The sequence below is a fragment of the Triticum dicoccoides genome, chromosome 2A, assembly GCF_002162155.2.
Source record: "Triticum dicoccoides isolate Atlit2015 ecotype Zavitan chromosome 2A, WEW_v2.0, whole genome shotgun sequence".
NCBI classification, from domain to species: domain Eukaryota; kingdom Viridiplantae; phylum Streptophyta; class Magnoliopsida; order Poales; family Poaceae; genus Triticum; species Triticum dicoccoides.
In genome coordinates, this window is record NC_041382.1 from 589,908,147 (window position 1) to 589,925,762 (window position 17,616).

General features: G+C 51.0%; 1 non-coding gene across 1 annotated transcript; it reads right to left on the reverse strand.

The window, feature by feature from the left end:
• Positions 1-16,521: 16,521 nt before the first annotated feature.
• Positions 16,522-16,628, reverse strand: LOC119359893. The gene has a single exon (XR_005172725.1). It is a non-coding gene; the product is annotated as a small nucleolar RNA R71 (small nucleolar RNA).
• Between the last annotated feature and the right edge of the window lie 988 nt (positions 16,629-17,616).

Consider the following 17,616-nt stretch of genomic DNA (forward strand, 5'->3'; position numbering starts at 1 on the left):
CTTACGTTCCGCTATATCGGCTAAGGTAGCACTGGGAGAACTACTGCGATTGTGTCTCGGTTCTTTTGGACGAGCACCTCAGTAGAGAAAGCCGAAAACTAACTGTCATGATGCGGTGAGAGTTGGTCGCTGTTCGAGAGGTCTCAAATCCTTAAAGATTTTTTCTGCTTTGGGCGAGGAATCGGCCTTGTCCGATTTAGGCATATATAGCGCCCCAAGTTCGGCCTTCCGAATACTAGGGGCTTCGCCAAAATTTAAAATTGTAGACTTCTATGGCTAAGTGAGAGTGATAAAGTTGAATAGTCCGATTGCCTTGTTCGCTGTGCTAAACTCCTCCTTAAAGGACCAATTTTTTTGGATAAAGAGTGTTTAAGATTTATCCCGAACACCTTGGTACTAGTTACATGGGGGCAGAAGCCGACGACTGGCCAACTCTCAGATTTTATAAACGGCCGCACAGAAGGTAATATTTTAAATCGACAAGCGTTATATAGCACACATGAACTCGTTTTCATATTACAGGATCACATGAGTACATTCATTCAAATATTACATCCTTAGCACATTCCTCCGCCAAAACACGGGCACCCTTCAGGACACTGTCATAATACTTCTCGGGGTGGCGATGCTCCTTGCCCTCCGGTGGCCCCTCCTTCACCAGCTTTTCGGCGTCCATCTTCGCCCAGTGCACTTTCGCACGGGCAAAGGCCCTGCGTGCACCTTCAATGCAGACGGACCACTTTATGACTTCAAACCGTGGTTAGGCATTCACAAGCCACTTTACCAGGCCGAAGTAGCTGCCAGGCAGGGGCTCGCCAGGCCACATCCGGAGTATGAGACCCTTCATGGTCAGTTCGGCCGCCTTGTGAAGCTCGACCAGTTGCTTCAGCTGGTCGCTCAAGGGCACCGGATGTTCGGTCCCAGTATATTGAGACCAGAACAACTTTTCTGTCAAGCTCCCTTCCTCGGCCCGGTAGAACTCCGCGGCATCCGATACGCTACTGGGTAGATCTGCGAACGCTCCTGGAGAGCTCCGAATTCGGGTAATTAAAAGGAAAGTTTCCTTCACATGCTTGCTTTGCATAATTAATGCCTTACCCGTCACTATCTTTTTGACCGCCTGAATCTCCTGGAGGGCCTTTTAAGCTTCGGCCTTGGCATTTTGTGCGTTCTCAAGGACCTTAGCAAGCTCGGACCCCTGCGTCTTAGAGTCACGCTCCAAGGACTCATATTTCTTGATGAAATCCTGGAGCTATTGCTGAACCTCGCCGACTCGGGCCTCTTGCTTCTCGCGCTCCTGGGCCGCTCTGTCTTCAGCCTCGGACAGCGCCTTCTTCAGGGCCACCACTTCGGTCGTGGCCCCTAGCAAAATTCATGATGATCCTATGATCTAATAACCACTTCTTTATTTATCAATATACAAATGGGGTATCACTTACCTTTGTTCTCTTCGAGCTGCCTCTTGGTAAGGCCGAGCTCTTCCTCGGATCGCTCAAGGTCCCACTTCAGTCCGGAGACCTCCGCAGTACGAGCGACAGCGGCCAGCAGCGAATCCTGCTTATTCACATAGACATATTCTGATTAGACTCCTGCGATTGTTATTTGATCCTCTTTTCGGCCTTTCTTTGTGAAAACCAAACAGAGCATCAGGGGCTACTGTCTATGTTGTGATATTTTCTCATAATTCGATTACTTACCTCAAAGCCTGTTAGGAGGCTGGCACAGGCTTCGGTCAATCCGCTTTTGGCGGACCGAACCTTCTCGACCACCGCACTCATGATAGTGCGGTGCTCTTCGTCAATGGAAGGGCCGTGAAGCGCTTCTAGCAAGTTGTCCGATGCCTCTGGATGGACAAAGGCCATAGACACAGACGGCTCGCCCCCCTTAGCGAGGGGTCGCCTGACAGAATCCAGAACCACCGAAGGGTCCGACGCAGTATCCGACTGGGGGGCAAACTTGCTGCGGTCCCTGTCATTAGAACCCACGGGAGTCTTAACCCCCATGCGCCCGGCATCTGGGATGTCGCCTCGGTCCGATGCCCTTTGAGACAACACTTCGATGTCGTCCTGGGCCGGGGGGAGGTGGCTGTCGGGAGTGAATCGCTGTTCATTGCCGACTGGCCCAAAGACTCATCCGAAAAAGATACACCGATATGGGCTTTGGATGGACTGCATGATCATGTTTAACACGATAAGAAGCAATAAAACAAAACATACCAGAACTATTATAGTATTCGGATACTTACGACTTCGATAGGGGTTTGTCCCTGGGCAACCACTCCTCGTCGCTGTAAGCGGCTGTTGTGGAGTGGTCCGAAGGGAGGGTCCTTCCCTTCTTGGACCCTTCGGCCTCCCCAGATGGGGCGGCCTTCCTTTTCTTGCCCTCCCTAGTTGGATAAAGAGAACTTTCCTCTTCCTCCTCCTCGTTTTTGTGGGAGGAGTGCGCCTCGGTGTTTTCGGACGATGAGTACGATATAACCTTGCGCCGGAGACCTTTCCTGGTCCCTGCGGCCTTCTTCTCCGGTGCCTCATAGGGCGCTGGAACCAGCATCTCCGTTAAGAGAGCCCTTGTTGGATCTTCGGGCAATGGGGTCGGACAATCGATCCGCTCCGTTGTTGCTACCCAGTCCTGTTAAAATGGCGTGGAGGCTCAGATCCCTCACATGATTATACTAGGGAAAGGACTATCTTATGAGATATAAAGAGCTTACCGGATTGGTGGGGCACTTTGCACTGAGTCTGCGATCCTCGGTAAGGGGAGGAGGTACCTCGGCGGCCTTGAACAACACCTTCCAGATGTCTTTGTGCGTCGTGTCAAAAAGCTCTCACAGCATCTGGTGCTTGGCCGGGTCGAACTACCACATATTGAATGCCCGTCTTTGACACGGAAGGATCCGGTGGAAGAGTGTGACCTGGACCACGTTGACAAGCTTGATTTTCTTACTTATCATATTTTTAACACAGTTCTGGAGTCCGGTCAACTCTACCGATGAACCCCAGGATAGGCCCTTCTCTTTCCAGGAGGTGAGGCGCGTGGGGATGCCGGATCGAAATTCGGGGGTCGCCACCCAGTTGGTGTCGCGCGGCTCGGTGATGTAGAACCACCCCGATTGCCACCCCTTCATGGTCTCCACATAGGAGCCTTCGAGCCAGGTGACGTTGGGCATTTTTCCCACCATGGCGCCTCCGCACTCCGCTTGCTGGCCTACCACCACCTTCGGTTTCAAGTTGAAGGTCTTCAGCCACAGGCCGAAGTGGGGCTTGATGCGGAGGAAGGCCTCGCACACAACGATAAACACCGAGATGTTGAGGATGAAATTGGGGGCCAGATCATGGAAGTCCAGCCCGTAGTAGAACATGAACCGACGGACAAATGGGTGGAGGGGAAATCCCAGTCCGCGGACGAAGTGGGTGAGGAATACCACCCTCTCATGGGGTTCTAGAGTAGTAATGATCTGCCCCGCGTCGGGGAGCCGGTGTGCGATGTCTGCGGCCAAGTATCAGGCTTCCGGAGCTTCGTAATGTTCTCCTTCGAAACGGAGGAGACCATCCACTTGCCTCCCGCTCCGGACATGTTTGGAATGGTTTTGCGGAGAAAATAAGAACTTGGGCGCTGGAGCTCGAGTGCGTGAGAATGGATGGGCAGGGGAAGAAGAAGGCGTGGGTGAAAAAGAGGAATCCTTGTCCCTTTATAAAGGCGGTAGAAACTATGCGCCTCCCTACTTGCCCCATAAAATTGCTTATTCCCCAAGCGTCGCGATTGATGGCACAGTTGGTTTACCCATATCCGTATTGATGAGAATCCCGTGATAAGGGGAACACGATCTCTGCTTCGACAAGACGTGCCAATAAAACTGCCTCACAACACGTGTAGTGGCAGGCAGGGAAAACGGTTCATAACGACCGGGCCACGGCAGGACGTCACGTTATAAAAATTTGTCAGCAGATTAGATTTGTGGAATAATATACTCTCTACGGTGGTATGTGGAATTTATTTTGCAGAGCCGGACACGATCCTTGTGTTCAAAATCTTCTATGGAGTATTCGGAGAAGGAACCCGCCTTGCAATGCCGAAGACAATCTGCACGCTGGACTCATCGTCATTGAAGCCTGGTTCAGGGGCTACCAAGGGAGTCCTGGATTAGGGGGTCCATGGACAGCCGGACTATATACTTCGGCCGGACTGTTGGACTATGAAGATACAAGATTGAAGACTTCGTCACGTGTCCGGGTGGGACTCTCCTTTGCGTGGAAGGCAAGCTTGGCAATTCGGATATGTAGATCTCCTCCCTTATAACCGACTCTATGTAACCCTAGCCCCCTCCAGTGTCTATATAAACCGGAGGGTTTAGTCCGTAGGACACCAAAAATCATAATCATAGGCTAGCTTCTAGGGTTTAGCCTCTACGATCTCGTGGTAGATCAACTCTTGTAATACTCATATCATCAAGATCAATCAAGCAGGAAGTAGGGTATTACCTCCATCGAGAGGGCCTGAACCTGGGTAAACATTGTGTCCCCCGCCTCCTGTTACCATCAGCCTTAGACGCACAGTTCGGGACCCCCTACCCGAGATCCGCCGGTTTTGACACCGACAGCCGCTAATACGCCGAAACTATTATCGAGCGAACTGGTAAATGGGCATTTAACAGGCGGAAATACAAGCCTGGCTTAGAATGGGCCCAAAAAAACAGTGGCCTATTAACATGCCTGATATGATATGGGCCGTAATTTGGCCCAAACACGGCTGGATGTGAACGGGCCTTCTGATATGGGCCTCAATTTGACCCAAAACATGGTAGGTTGTTAACGGGCCAGCCCACTAGTGTGTGGAAAAATATGGTGGGCCTTTAGCTAGGCTGGCCTTTTTACCTTAAATGGGCCACTGTTGGGCTGTGCCACGTGTCGACATATCATAGGCTTCTTCCATCCATTATAGAATGACATCCGTTCAAACGATGAGCTGACACATGCATTATCTAGTGAATGAGAATTTTACATGTGGAAAATCCCCATTGGCCGGGGCTGTTAACAGGTTATCGAATCCAAACTGGAACCCGATAGCTTAACGATGACCCGCTACGGTGGATGCCACGTGTTGGTCACCCTTGATGAAAGCACTTCTATGACGCGCGATTTATCGTCATGGAAGTGGACACTTCCATGATGATAATTTTGGTAATGTCATGGAACACTTCTACGACAGCACGGGTATAACTATTTTGATTCTGTCATAAAATCGTCGTGGATGTACATGCATGATAGAAAATGTGACCTACTGTGACAAACACGTATTGTCATGGAAGTGTATTTTTTTGTAGTGAGTAGCCTTCTTTTAAAGACTTGCTTATTTGTGGCCCAGTCGAGGCTTGTAATAGGAGTAGTTAAAATACTTGCTTATTTGTAGTGTCATCCTGCACTTGATACTTTTGGAAATATCTTGTGAAGGAAATTGAGCTGGTGCTTTGATCGCCAACCTGCCAATTATCATTATACTTGTAGTATTCCTCGTCCTTCAGAGATCAGCCGGGGTTTGAAATGACAACCCAGACAATCTGGTATGTTTATGACCCGACAACTCTTGGTCGATATGATAACTGATCAGGGAGAGATAATTCCTATAAAACGGTATATAATACAAAGACATACATATGTAATGTACATCAAATAAATTCCATAAGCGTTAAGCCGACTTTCGAAGCATGACAAAAAAGACCAGCTTTCAAGGCTCTTGTCTTGCTTCAATGAAGCTGGCGTGATAACCCATGGTTTATCCTTGCTTTCTGTAAGTCGGCTCTCACGTGACTTAAGCCAGTGTTTTAACCTTGACAAGTTCAGGGTCATTATTGGTTGACTGTCAAGAGTACACCGAGTCACCTTGGCGGAGTACCATCGAGCAAACAGGCAGATTTAACCAAGATTCATAAATGTCATATGTCGGGTTAAGAGGGATGTTAATAGCTAAACTCGATGAGTTGGAATCCCCCAAGTGACCTGAGGGAGTCCTGGATTAGGGGGTATCCGGACATCCCGATTATATCCTTTGGCCGAACTGTTGGACTATGAAGATACAAGATTGAAGACTTTGTCCCGTGTCCGGATGGGACTCTACTTGGTGTGGAAGGCAAGCTAGGCAATACGGATATGTATATCTCCTCCTTTGTAACCGACCTTATGTAACCCTAGCCTCCTCCGGTGTCTATATAAACTAGAGGGTTTTAGTCCGTAGGACAACATACAATCATATCATAGGCTAGCTTCTAGGGTTTAGCCTCTCCGATCTCGTGGTAGATAAACTCTTGTACTACTCATATTATCAAGAATAAATCAAGCAGGACATAGGGCTTTACCTCCATCAAGAGGGCCCGAACCTGGGTAAAACATCGTGTCCCCTGCCTCCTGTTACCATCCGCCTTAGACGCACAGTTCGGGACCCCCTACCCGAGATCCGCCGGTTTTGACACCGACATTGGTGATTTCATTGAGAGTTCCACTGTGTCGTCGCCGTAAGGAAGGATGCCTCATCTCGTTGTTAAGAACAACATTACTGCCGGGGGAGCCCTGGCTGTCGGCCAAACTCTCTGGCTTGGCAATTTCATCATGACCGCTCGTTTGGCCGCTGCACCGACGATGACTTCTCGGGTCATCGAAAACAGCCTCCACGTCGGCTCGAAATTCGCCGAGCAGATGGATCCAATGGAGCTCTCTTCCCTAAACGAGCTCTTGGATCGCATCGCCGCCTTGGAAGTCGCTACGGACTATGATCGGATTGGGCTTAAACCCGATCAATGGGAGATTAACTCTCCACCGGTCACCCCTCATGTTGCGGTGGTGGAGGAACAATGCGGCGCTTCTTCCTCTATCTTGAGGACTAACTATGTCCGGATTCCTGAGCTCTCCGAGCCGGATACCCGTTTGCGGGAGGACATCACCCAAGCCCTGAACCTAGAGTCAGGCAGCGGCCCAGACTCATCGGGAAACATCCCGGAATCCAAACTTCCAAGATCGGAAACTCCTCGGTCCATGGGTCTCAGATCGGGTAGGGGTTCAGACTCAAACCCACCCACCCACCCAGACATAAACGATCTTTCCCACATTAGGCAAGAGCCCGATGAAACAGTACATCATTATTGGGTCAGATTCCTCCTTGTGATGAATAAGGTTAAGGACTGCCGCGAGGAAGACGCAGTCTCACTTTTCTGCAATAACTGCACGGACAAGGGAATCCTTAACGCCATAAGTCGCCGTGACATATCACGCTTCACCAACTTGGCGTCCGTAGTACGAAAGTACTGTGCGATGGAAAGTGCATGGAAAACCGAGTTAATTACAAAGAAGCGAAAACCCTCTACAGGGCGTGGAACCGTATTAGAGGGATGGCTCAACGGACCCTGCAAAATTCATAGTACAACGGATACCATACCAACACACAGCCTTAGAGCATGTTGGATACTCCGGCAGGTGGCCAAAAGCTGCGAGGATCTTCTCATCCCATATGCCACAGAGCACCATCCCAGGGATAACAATACGGTATTAACAGTCTTTGAGACCATCGCATCAAATAATAGGCGCAAGCGAACACTCCGCAGCATTGCCGAAATCCGCCACGTGGCAGCAATAAATCCATGGAGTGACACGGCTATTACCTTCAATATCAGTGACGAACCTAAATTCCGAACAGCCCGAGCACCAGCTGCACTGGTCCTCAGTCCAACCGTGGACGGCTTTCGACTCACCAAAGTACTCATGGACGGCGGAAGTGGATTAAACCTCATTTATGAGGAAACTCTTCAAAAAATGGAAATAGACTGGAACTGCATTGAGCAAAGTAGCACAACCTTCAGAGGAATCATCCCCAGTCGGGAAGCATGCTGTGCTGGGAAAATCACACTAGATGTGGTATTCGGCACGCAGGAGAACTATAGGTCCGAAGAAATTACATTCCAAGTGGCCCCATTCAGTAGTGGATACCACGCCCTTTTAAGACGGGAGGCGTTCACGATCTTCCAAGCCATACCCTATTATGGGTACATGAAGCTCAAAATGCCCGGGCCCAACAGAATCATCACTCTCGCTAGCGATCCGGACATAGCACTCTGCGCCGAAAACAAAACAGCCGCATTGGCCCTCGAGGCATTATCCGAAGCCCTTTCGGCCGAGGAATTAACTGCGCTACGCTCCACAATGGACAGGGACGACGTGATACTTGACAAGAGATCCAAGTCCACCTCTTTTAAACTAGCGGATGAAATAGTCAAATTCCAAGTCCACCCAACGGACCCTACAAAAACAGCCTACATCGGGGCACAGTTAAACCCCGCTGTGCACGCCGCACTACGAGAGTTCCTGCGCGAGAATTGAGACATATTCACCTGGAACCCCTCAGACATGCCAGGAATCCCACGCAGGCTGGCCGAGCACAACCTCAATATCCTAAAGGGATTCAAGCCGGTCAAGCAGGCTCTTCGGTGTTTCTCTGAACCTAAGAGACAAGCTATGGGAGAGGAACTAGCCAAATTATTGGAGGCTGGATTCATTAGAGAAATAAAACACCCGGACTGGCTAGCAAACCTGGTGATGGTACCAAAGAAGGACAAATCCTGGCGCCTATGTGTCGACTTCAAGGACCTCAACAAGGCTGGCCCAAAGGATCCCTTCCCCCTCCCCCGCATTGATCAAATTATCGATGCTACCGCAGGACACGAGTCATTGTGTTTCCTCGACGCATACTACGGCTACCACCAAATCAAGATGGCGGCGTCCAACCAAGCCACAACGACATTTATCACACCATATGGCCCCTTCTGTTTTAACACAATGCCTTTTGGGCTCAAAAACGCTGGCGTGACATATCAGCGAATGATTCAGACATGTCTGGAGAAACAGATCGGCAAAATAGTAGAGGCATACGTAGATGATGTGGTTGTTAAAACCAAACACGTCGACTCTCTAATAGACGACTTGAGGCTCACATTCGACAACCTCCGAACATACGACATCAAGCTCAATCCGGAAAAATGCATTTTCGGCGTACCAGCCGGAAAGCTCCTCTGCTTCATTGTCTCCAGTAGAGGAATTGAAGCTAATCCGGCCAAAATCCGAGCTCTGTCACAGTTGGCTATACCAACGGACCTCAAACAAACCCAGAAACTAACTGGATGTGTGGTGGCTCTAAGCCGCTTTATCTCCCGCTTAGGAGAAAAGGCATTGCCCCTTTATCGCCTCCGTCGGCGCACCGAACACTTCGAGTGGACGGACGCTGCCATAGCCGGATTAGAAGAAATAAAAGCCATACTGGCAACCAACCCAATCCTGGCCGCGCCAAACTTCGGTGAACCAATGCTATTGTACATTGCGACAACCCATCAAGTTGTAAGCGCAGTGCTCGTCGTCGAACAAGAAGCGGACGGACATAAATTCCCTCTTCAAAAGCTGGTATATTATGTATCCACTGTCCTCACTCCATGCAAATCGCGGTACCCACATTATCAAAAGATAGCCTATGTGGTATTCATGGCATCCCAGAAGCTGCGACACTACTTTCAAGAGTGTTCGATTACAGTAGCCTCGGAAGTGCCACTTAATGATATTATAAATAACCGCGACGCCACAGGCCGGATTGCCAAATGGGCCATTGAGCTCCTCCCGTTCGACATAACATACAAACCTCGGCGAGCCATTAAATCGCAAGTATTGGCCGACTTTGTCGCTGAATGGATGGAAGCCGAACTCCCTAAAGAGTACGGCGCATACTCCAATTGGATCATGCACTTCGACGGCTCCAAAATGCTGGCTGGTCTCGGGGCTGGCGTCGTCCTGACGTCCCCAACCGGAGATATAGTGCAATACGTACTGCAAATACTATATACCGACTCCAACAACGTAGCCGAATATGAAGCCCTGTTACATGGTCTTCGGATGTCAGTTTCCATGGGCATCCAATGCCTAGAGGTGCGTGGGGATTCAAACCTCGCAATATCCCAAATAAATGGAGACTTCGATGCAAAGGATCCGAAGATGGCGGCCTATCGAAATGCCATCCTAAAGATGTCAGCTCGGTTCGAGGGACTCGAATTTCACCATGTGGCTTGGGAAAACAATCAAGCGGTGGATATCCTCGCCCGCATTGGCGCAAAACGCGATGCGGTCCCCCAACATCTTTTTGGAAAGGTTGTTTAAGCCATCCGTGGTATGGGAAGGGGACACCGGCAACAATAATCCGGACCCAGCCAAATGCCCGATACCGAACACTCTGACATAATCGGAGGCTCTGCCATCGAAATAACACCTTCAGCCCACGTCATAATGGCGATCATTGCCCCATGGACAGAACCATTCTTGGCCTACCTAACTAGGCAGGAACTTCCCGAGGACCAAAATGAGGCACGCCGCATAGTGCGGCGATCTAAAGCCTACAGGGTCCACGAGGGATAGCTGTATAAAAAAAGCACTACCGGAGTCCTTCAAAGGTGCATCTCCGAAGAGGAAGGGCGGAAGCTTTTGGCAGAAATTCACGCCGGACTCGGCGGCCACCATGCTGCAGCCCGGGCCCTTGTAAGCAAGGCCTTCCATACAGGATTTTATTGGCCGACGGCCCGGGCAGACACATAGGACTTGGTCCAACGCTGCGCTGGTTGCCAGCTTTTTGCAAACCAAAGCCACATGCCACCCACCGCCCTCCAAACAATCCCCATTACCTGGCCCTTCGCGGTCTGGGGGCTTGACATGGTTGGACCCCTTAAAGGGGGAACCCATAAGAAAATACTTACTGGTCATGGTGGATAAATTCACCAAATGGATAGAAGCCAAACCTGTTAAAACAGCCGAATCCGGATCGGTGATAGACTTCATATCCGGGGTCGTACGCCGTTATGGCGTCCCCCATAGCATCATCACTGACAACGGCACGAACTTCACGGCCGATGAGGTAAAACTCTGGTGCAGCAACATGGGTATCAAGCTCGATTATGCTTCCGTCTATCACCCACAAACCAACGGCCAAGTTGAGCGATCAAATGGTCTTATCATGAGCGGCATTAAACCCAGATTAGTGCGGTCCTTAAAGGAGTCTAACACGCACTGGGTAGAGGAGCTCAACTCCGTACTCTGGGTGCTGCGGACCATGCCGAATCGTACTACCGGATATACACCCTTCTTTATGGTGTACGGCGCAGAGGCAGTTCTGACCTGCGACATAATTCATGACTCACCTCGAGTACGCATGTACAAAGAAAGAGAAGCCGACCTCGATCGGCAGGACAGTCTGGACACCCTCCTAAGGCCAATCCCAAGAAGAAGAAGCAGTTACTCCGCCCTGGGCCCCAAGGGAGCGGCACCTCCAGCGGCGCCACTTCAGGATCCGCGCCAGCGCCTGGGGAGCCTCCCTCCCTCGCATAGGGAGGCGTGCCCGGTGCCCTCCTTGGGCAAGGCTCGGGGGAGGTGCTCGGGCACCACGTGGAGGCGTGATTCGCGGCATGTTTCCCTCAGGAGGACACCGAGCGAGGAGCGCCCGGCGCTCAGGAGTTCATCACCAAGGCATCTCAAAAGCTTCAGGAAGCAAGAGCAATACGCAGCGACCGCCACCCACCTGGCGTCGCTCCCCACCTAGGCGAGGGTGGTGAGCTGCGCATCTGCATCGACATCCTAGGGCTCAACAGGGCCGCATCTCGGGAGCGCTTCTGGCCTTCGTGTGCTGGCCGGTGTGAGGGCTCGCCTCACAGCAACGTTCGCATGCCGTTCGGCCTGCCAAGCGTGGCTCCCGCCTTCCAACATAATCTGCGGAGCATCCTGGCAGGTCAGGAGGCCAGGCACCACGCAGTCCTGGCGGAGATGGAGACGGTCCTCCGGAGGCCAACTTAGCCTCCAGAGCCTCCTGAGGCTCAGGGTCTCGGCGGCTCGTGAGAAGCGACTTCTTCGCTACGTGTCTTCAGCTACCCCAACACTCCTTCGGCAACCAAAGCAGGTGACAATTTTCCAAGTTCATTTAGCTGGGAGCGCCCCCTAGGCTGCATCATCCCCAGGCCGCATGGGTCCGTCCCTGCGGCATGTATCCGCTTGCATCTTTAGTTCACTCGATTGGGAGCGCCCCCTGGGCTGCATCATCCCCAGGCCGCTCGGGTCCGACCCAGTGGCATGTATCGTTCTCGCATTTACCTAAGCTAATTGCTTTTCATGCGAAATATATCCATGGATATCACTTGCCTGATCGTCACGCACCAGGGGAGCTGCGCGTCGATTGTCTTTCTTCAAGATCCTTTGCATAAGAAGGCTAGGCACGGCGTCTGTGCTCGGGCATGTCCCTGCAGCGTCGATAAATCCAACGGCTGAGCTCTATCTGGCGGGTCGGCCCCGTTCACGTCACCTCCTGGGGTTGTTGGTGTTGGGCCTTCTCGTGCGATAGCCTCAGGAAATCCATTCGGCGCAGGTTGTCTAACCATCTCGCAGGAATGCCACAGCCGTCAAGGACCAAGACCAGGCGCAACCCGCCTTGAGATAGGGCCTCGTGAGTCCCGCGCTGTCTCACGAGTACCCAGATACACATCGTCTAGCCCTGTCGTGCAAGCCATGTGTCAGGGCGGGGCTATACACGCCCCGGGAGCTCTCCGCAGTAGGGAGTCCCCTCCCACGTGCCAGTGGCGGACCGACAATCACCATGGCGATCTGCGCCCCTCCTCGCGCTAATCTGCAGGAACTTCCTGAGGAGTACAACGGGTGGTACCGTGGACTCTCTCTCTTCTCCCATGCAATCCGCTTGCATGTTAAAAGGGGGGCTCTGAGCATCACGACTCAGGAGCTCTTAATGGCTCTCCAGCCCTCACCCCTGGCCTTGACCATGGCATCACGACCTGGCATACCAGCGGCGGCTGAGCTCGCTCGAGGGCCGGACCTGAGGATGTAGAGCACCAGGAAGAGCATGGAGAAGGGGGGAGGCCCGCACGGGCCTAACCTAGCTACCCAGCAGCGGCCGACGCCCAAGTCTGGCGCAACACGAGAAACCGGCTCCGGAACGCCAAAGATAAGTCTCATACCTGGACCGACCCAGAGCTACGGCATAAGATTCTTGCCTTTTTGCTGCCTTGTTGCGGCAATGTCGCCCCCTTTCCCATCCTTAGGTAGCTGCTTGCATGCTAAAGGGGACCTCTTGAGCATTGCGCCTCAGGAGCTCTTACTGGACCTCGGGCCGCTCACCTCCTGGCCTTGACCACGGCATCGCGACCTGGCATACCAGCGACGGGTGCAGCCTGCCTGGGGACCGGGACTTGTCAGCGTAGAGCACCAAGCTGCCACGGGATTGGAAAGGGGAGACCGATCCTTAGCCAGACATGCGCTCGCAAATTTTCACAATAAGGATAATATCAACAAAAGACATTATAGACGCTTTACACACCCCGCGAGGTCCGTTTCGATTCCTCGCAGGGAACAAAAGGAAGGGAATTCCTAGGAGCTCTATCTACACGCGCGAGACGTCACCGACGCCATCATCAACGGTGGGCCACGGGAGGCCGGAGCCAGCCCCATCCATATCAGCGACGATGGTGGCCCAACGCGGCGGCCTTGCTCCGGGCCCGGCGAGAGCTTGGGGGCACGTAGCTGTTGTCGCTCATCTCCGGAGACTCGGCGAGCTCGGGAGAGTCGTTGGACCACCAGGAGTCACCGTTGTTGCTGGAGGAGCTGCGGGTGAGGCCAGCGGCAGGCCCGGCGCCAGCCACTACGCCGTCCTAGCGACCTCCTTCAAGACAGCACTCCAAGCGGCGGCCTTCCTCGTTGAAGACCTTGAAGAACAGCGTGGTGGCGCCATCATACTCGAAGTGGATGGCGAGGCGCCGTACGCGCGTCAGACTCGGGCGACCTCGCCCCAGCCTCGAGTCATGAAGATCCTCCCGGAGGCGACGGCTTCAACCTCCGCTCTAGTCGCCGGGGCATCGCAGTCAGCGTGCTACAGCCAAATCTTGAGAGGGCCCCTCGGTGGCATCTCGATGGTGAAGAACTGCGGGAGGCGAATCCAAGTGCTCGAAGGCATCGCGGCCCACAGCACGAACTCGCGTGAGGAGTCCGCGGCATGGACCCCTGTGGTAACGGCGTGCGTACCCGAGGCACGGCGGCCACGACCCTGGCGCGGGCGGCGACGCTCATTGCTCCTCCCTCCAGAACCCTCGGCGTGAGTGTACAAGGACAACGGGTACCCAGGAGGTGGCCTCTCGTACCACAGCCGCAGCACTACCGGCCTCACGACCATCTCTCGAATATGGGACCGCCTATTCTTCGGCAGGAGTAGCTCGGGCTCATTGAGGGCAGTCTTGCCCTTCTCCATGGCCAAGAACCACCGTATCGGTGCGATGACCGCACCAGCGAGCGGTGGAGCAAGGAAGAAGAAGAATCGGGAGAGCAAGGACCCGTCAATTCGGGCAGTTGCCGAGGAAGCATGGTGAAGCGAAGACGCTGATAGCACATTCATGCATATAGTATTTTAAGCCTTTTTGCATCTCAAGTTAAACATTTGACCACAATAATCACTTATAAAATATTCATTCCTGCAGAAATGTTCCTATTATGATATTTCTTACAACACTTCTTCATATTATGCAGAATTGGTGCATTTAGGCACCCAATCTTCATCGAAAGTGCTTCCAACACTAAAGCAGGGATCAACTTGGAGAAGAGTTCAGTTCTAAAGGGGGCCAAAGCGAAAAGAACCATAGGAAGCATCCGGTGGCACGCGTGAGAGGAGCCGGGGGCTGGCGCGACCGGCCAGATGGCTGTCTGTTGCCACGCGCGGCTGGTTCTTCTCGCTACTTACCCACCACACCAGATAGAGGCCAGAGAGAGAGGGCATTGACGAGATCCACCGTAACAAAGAAAACCAGGGGAGGAGGACTCTTTTCTCTCGCTGCTCACCACCACGGTGCTCACCTACCACCAGATCGAAGGAGGAAGAAAGGGGATCGAGGAGAAGAACTTGATCGAGGGAAGGGTGTCGGTAGGCTGGCAGCGCCGCTCGATCCACCACTGCGCCTCCATCAACGCCGCCACCAGCGCCACCCGATTCACCACCGTGCTTCCATCATCTCCATCATCTAGTCATCATCGTCACCACCAGCGCCGCATCTCCTACGCCTTGCCGCTGCAACTCCTTCTCCCCTCCTCCTCGCTGCTGAGAGGGAGAGGATCGACTAAAGGCCAGGGGCGTCAGGCCTTCTGGTGCTTCACATCGGACTCCTGGTGGTGCTCTGCTCCGGTTCTTCCCAAGGAATCTTTTCTGCTACTCTTCCTCAACGACCACGCGGAAGCCTCTCCTACTACAGATCGTCTCCAATGTGGTCCTGCTTTTATTCTTCTTCGCCTGCAACACCTTCAGCTTCGAAATGAAGATCATCAAGGCTCATAGGCTCTGAATCTCTATCTTCTCTTGTTCCTGTTCTCTAAATATATGCACCGTTGAGTCTGAAATTTACCTTGTTACTTGTGTACCTTTGCTGAATCCTCATGTATCCTTGCTGAATTGTTGTGACCCTTTGCTGGATATTGAGTTAGTAGTTATTTTCCTGCGAGCTGTTGTCACTTTAATTGGTTGCTTGAGTTGTGTGTGATGTCTGAACCATCTTCCATCTGCTAGTGTTACTTGTTTGTTTGATTACAAGAAAATCACTAAAAAGAGACAATCCTATTTCTGAATCCTTTACCTTTGCTGCTTATTATTTGGTTTTACCTTGTGCCAGTGGCTGCTTGTTATCACTACGGTTTGATCCATTTGCTCCATTGTTCTGAATGTTTCGAATGTGTGCTTCGAAGTTCTAGATCCCTGTGGAGAACACGACATCCGTAGTTTGGGCGCAAAAACCCTGCTATATTACACTTGATCACTTTGGCGCCGTTGCCGGGGACCTAAATTTCATGAGCACATTAGTAGAAGCAGATCAGGATTTATTTTAGGCAACTAACCATTTCCTAACATTGGCTGCAGTTTTGAGAGAAACTAGCATGTGTCAATTTCAGGAACTTTACAGGAAATTGTCTTATGCTTCAACCTAAGTATTCACTAGAGCCATTTGATCCAGAAATTGAAAGGACTCTGTTGAGGAGAAGAAGAGAGAATCAAACGCGCTTTCAAGTTGCCAAAACTTTGCAAGATCAAGAAGAAGAAAAGATGGCTGATCAAGTACCTTTGCTCAAGGACTTGTGGATCCCAAGGGATCATGGGATACCAGGAGAAATGGTTCAACCAATTATTCAGGCGAACAATTTTGAATTGAAGCCTGCTCTGATTAACATGGTACAACAGTCCAGATTTGGTGGAACAGCTTTAGAAGACCCACATGAGCATATAAGGACTTTCTTGGAGTATTGTAACACCCTCAAGCAAAATGGAGTTTCACCGAGTGCTATCAGATTATCACTATTCCCATTTTCCTTGAGAGATGGAGCAAGAGTATGGCTTCAGTCATTGCCTGAACATCTGAAAGATACTTGGGAGACCTTATTGTAGACATTTCTTGAGAGATACTTTCCACCCACAAAAGCTGCCGAATACAGGGACAAGTTAATAAGGTTTACTCAATATGATGGAGAAAGTTTGTATGACGCATGGCAAAGATTCAACTCTTTAATCAGAATGTGTCCTCATCATGGTTTAGAAAGATGGCTGGTGTTACAAACCTTTTACAAAAGACTGTCCACTCAGACCAGAGCTTTTGTCGATTCTGCTGCTGGAGGAGGAATCATGAATAAAACCCTTGATGAAGCATTTGCATTGATTGAAAGTATGGCGTCTCATCATTTCCAATGGTCAAGTGAAAGAGCAATAGCACCACCACATCCTGGTGTGTATAATGTGTCTGCAAATGATAGCATGGCGGGTCAGATTGACATTTTGAACAAGAAGATGGACAATATCATGTCAAATTGCATCGGTACATCTGTAGCTTCAGTAAGTGTGCCTCAAATGTGTGATGTATGTGGCCAAGCAGGTCATCCTTCAACAGAATGTACCTTCTATTCAGCAATTGGATCATCGATTTCAGAAGTAAGTTATGCCCAAGGTCAAGGTCCATTCTCAAACAGCTACAATCCTTCTTGGAGGAACCATCCAAACTTGTCGTACAAGAACAATCAATCATATGCAAGTGGATCGATAGTACAAGGAAATCGACCACCAAATCATCCAAGTCAATTTCAAGTGTCGAGGCAGAATGAACAACAAAATGTTCAGCCAAAGGGAATGGAGGAAATCATGAAGATGTAGTTGGAATTAATGAACAAGATGACAAATGAAGTTAATGGCTTAAAGGATTCTGTTAAGATGCTTGTGAGCAAAATGGATAGTATGGTGGGAGAAAATGAAGCAAGGCTGCCTGCTCAACCAATTCCAAACCCGAAAGCTCACTGTGGGGCAATATCTTGAGTTGATGCAGTGACTACAAGGAGTGGAGCTATGACAGGACCATTACTTCCTATTCCGAAGACATATGTGCCTCCTGCTATGAGGCCAAGATCATCGGGAACTCCACCTTCAACATCATCAGAGAAAAAAAAAGAAGAAAGAAGTTGATAATCGAATTGAAATTGAAGTCGAATTTCCTGGTTTTCAAACAAGAGTTGAGCCTTTGCCAGAGGAAACAAT